The following is a 3,939-nucleotide window of genomic DNA, read 5'->3' as shown; positions in this document are numbered from 1 at the left end:
GTTTTGCAGTGTTTTGCGTGTTTCTGTTTCTCTTCTGATATTTGCCTGTTTTCAATCGCATCTTCTACCCTGGGGGGAGGGGTCCCTGGGCGGTTTTACAGGGTGAAGACTTGCTTTGAACAGCCAGCGTTGCTCGTAGCCACAAGACTATAGTCTCTCTGCAGTGTGGCTGAGTGAGGGCTACAAGACTGAATAGGTCCTGTGTGACAGTATCCACGTCCCATGCAGCTCTAATGACACAACAAATGCTATGAAGGGGGATTAAGGCCGGCTTACGCGGCCCCTCAATGCTCCTCCACTTTAGGCTTTCTCACCGAGCCTCATTATTCTGGAGTTGTGTTTGTAGAGCGGGATAGGTGATGCAGGAGGCCCCGAGAGCAAGGCCTCTGCAATGACGGGCTTGTATTTTGCGTTCTCAGTCAACAGGAGCAACAGGCCTGTTTATTAAAGCTCGGTTTATGTGTGTTTTGTGGCATTAAAATGATGTATAATTTAAGGATCATTTTATTAGTATAAGGATGAGGTTGAGTGACACATTTTGCACGGTGGAAGAAAGCTTGCGGGCATTGTACAATAAAAACAACAAAATCCAACAAAAAAAAAGTTGCATTCACTGTAGTTTCTGTGAAGGGAATTGTGGTGTGTCCACTTTGGCCAAATCATTATTTTTTTTTTTGGTCTCTATTGTGAATTCCTGTGCAGACGAGGGAAGAGGGTGGGATACTAATGCTGATGAGAGTGTGACCTCCCACTGAGGTTGGCAGATTGGTAGATATCCCCCGTGGAGAAGATGCACGTCTCAAGGCCACCACCCCCCGCCATAGTTGCCACCGATGGAGTTGACGTACATGTGCCCTCCCTCACATGTTAAACGCGACTAACTGGGGGATAATCCCCATTGTGACAGTTGCTATTGATGTCTAATGTTGACCCAACACTCTCTCGGTGAAAACCTTTGTTGAAATGTCATTGCACAAGGCATTGTCCATTTGTTATCATGTCAGTCAGATGTGGTCAGGTATTATTTTATGTCAACAGCTCTTCCGTTTCCTACACTGGCAATCAAACAGAAGGCTTGGCTGTAGGAACGTTGTGATATTCAATCGCTGCCAAGGGTGACGCTTGGATCTCAACATCAGAAGATCCACCACAATGACACTGAGACAATTGAAGACAAACAAGGGGCTTATTTTATGATCTCCCAAGATTGGATAAAGTTATTTGACAACCCTCCAACTTACCTCTGGCGAAATCTGATGGGAGGGAGGCAGAAAATGCAACATGTTTTAATGTATCGCTTTTTCCCCTCTCTTTTGTCTCTCTGCTCCTGGGGGGGGGGAGAGGTGTTTGCTTTTTGCACGCCTTTTGTGCCCTGGCTGGCAGAATGGCCTTCTGGGAAACCTGAGTGAGCAGGTAGAGGAGCCATCAGCAGCATCGGGTTCCACTGTGTTTCCTCCATTGGTGTTTACTTTATTGTTGATTTGCAGAATGCCAGACATGGACACCTCTTTCTCCATCCTCACTCCCAAGCTCAACTACTCTCAGCTTTGCCTTAGTTTTCCTTCTCCGCATTCCCAACTTTCATCACCCTCTCACATAACGTTAGCAAAATATGGTTTTGTTACCGTTTTATATCATGTACTAGACCATTGCAATTTGTAGATAAGAGTCTGCAATGTACACGACATTCACAACACCTGAACAGCCTAATGTGATCCTAACGAGCTAAGGTCAACACAAAATGTCAAACTTTTCAGTATGATGCAGTGGATTTCATCATTGCAAATTACAACCAAACTAAGAAATGTAGTGGAAAATTATATTTTATTGCAGAGCTTATAACTCTGACAGTATATTTAAAAAATATATAATAAATGGGGAAGATGAAAGAAATGTGATAAATGTGACTGGTGCAAGCATGTTGATTGATCATTGATCTGTGAATTCTTGTTTAGTTGGGATGGATAGACTCATATGCTGTCTGAACGTTACAGATTTTAACACTAAGTAAATTAAAATGAGACCCTGTTTTACCTAACAGGGATTAATGTAAGAGAAGGAGAAAAAAAAGAAAATAATTTAGTGACCGACACCAATGGAGGAGATGTCAGGGTTCACTTTGGTCCCTGCCAAGATGCGGCGACTGAGTTGTAACTTTATCCTGAGGAGCGCTGCTGTGCTTTCCATTGCAAGCAGGACGGTATTCTGACCTGGCCACAACGCACACCTTTGTGGAGATCCACATGATCTGTTCACCACTGTGGGAATGAGCAGAGAGATTCAGTCAGTTGGCCTTGAGGCGATCCTATAGATTAGACTGAGGAAGGAACTCAGAGAGCACACAACAAGCTATGGAGCTTTTTATATATATATATATATATATATATATATATATATATGTTTTTTTTCCCCTGAAAATTCTGTGATGACGTTTGATGAATTGCAAAGATGTGGGTAACTCCTCCCCACTGAATTAGGGATAAGTTGTATGTTCTGTCCTCGTATCATTAATAATGCACATCACATTTTCATACAGGATCCCTACTAACGTCATCATAGTTGCCTATTTTTAGACGCCGCCCTTTAATTGGCATGAATATTCCAATGAGGGACTGAGATGTGCAGGACATGAACACAGCTGCATCAACATGAAGGAAAGAAAGTATTTCACAACAAAATGTTCTGAAATATTGTAGGAATCGCTGCGTCCTTCCACCATGGAAACACGCCGGCTTCCTGTTCAGATTGTCAGCCAGAGCGCATGAAGTGCACACTATTAAATATATTTTTGTTATTTGGTTTCAGAACGTTTCACCTTGGTTCGATGGACTAAATCTTGTTAGCCTGATAGCTTTTATGGTGAATGAAAGAAAAAAATGACGAAATGTTGCTTGGATTAAATTCAAATAAAAATATACGTAACAAATGACCTGTTGTCGTATTTCTTATTCTTCTTATGAACCACAACATAAACTCAAATATATTTACTAGATATTGCAGTAACCTTAGAGTGTTGTGTAAATGCTAAGAATGCCCTCATACAGCTTTCAGGAAGGACGAAAAGAAACTTTGAAGATGATTTCAAGTTTGTTTGTGTATTTGAAGTGAGGGAAGCTGCTCTGTGGTCAAACCGTCTCCGCTATCAAGTTCCTCAGTGACGGCCTGGAATGTGACAAGCTGCCAGCTCATATGGTGTTGAGCCCGACTCACTGAGCCCTCCCTGGTCTGCCTCTGTCTTTGGCCTCAGACCCTATCATTTCTAGATTGCCACACCCCCGAAGTCCCACTGCCCCCTCACGCCCCCTCCCAGCCTCATTTGGACCATTAAGGCCAAGACAGGCGAAGCCTCGTTCTCCTGTGCGCACCCCACATCTTCTCGTTCATTTCCTGTCTGTCTATTTTCTGGTGCCCTCCATTCTTCCATCTCATCTCTCCTCCGCCCTCACATGCAGACAACCCGTCTGGACTAGTTGTGGACGACGCTTTATGTGGTGCTGTTTAAAGGTCTGTCTATCTACGTGGCTGACTCCATGCCTCCTGGTGATGGAGCCTTTTTAGGTCACTCCAGCTATCCATCCTCCTATCCATCTATCGAGCTTTAATTGATCAAACATTTCAGTTTAATGCGTATTATTCTAATTTTGATGCTGCCGGTTGTTATTTAAAGACACTGTAAAGTGAGTTTTTTTTTTCTAAATACATTATACAAGTTTGAATATAATTGCTGAAAATTTGTGTAAAGACTGAGAATAAGGTAGCACTTGAATGGTGGAGATGTTGCTTTTTATTCACCATTTGTTGCCCTTTGGCAATGGTTGTTTGTTGATATGTGCCCTGCAATTGGCTGGCAACCAGTTCAGGGTGTACCCAGCGTCTCGCCCGAAGATTGCTGGGATGGGCTCCAGCACGCCCGCGACCCTAGTGAGGATAAGCGGAATG

Source organism: Phycodurus eques, chromosome 3, assembly GCF_024500275.1.
Source record: "Phycodurus eques isolate BA_2022a chromosome 3, UOR_Pequ_1.1, whole genome shotgun sequence".
Classification (NCBI taxonomy): domain Eukaryota; kingdom Metazoa; phylum Chordata; class Actinopteri; order Syngnathiformes; family Syngnathidae; genus Phycodurus; species Phycodurus eques.
This window is presented reverse-complemented; position numbering follows the sequence as displayed.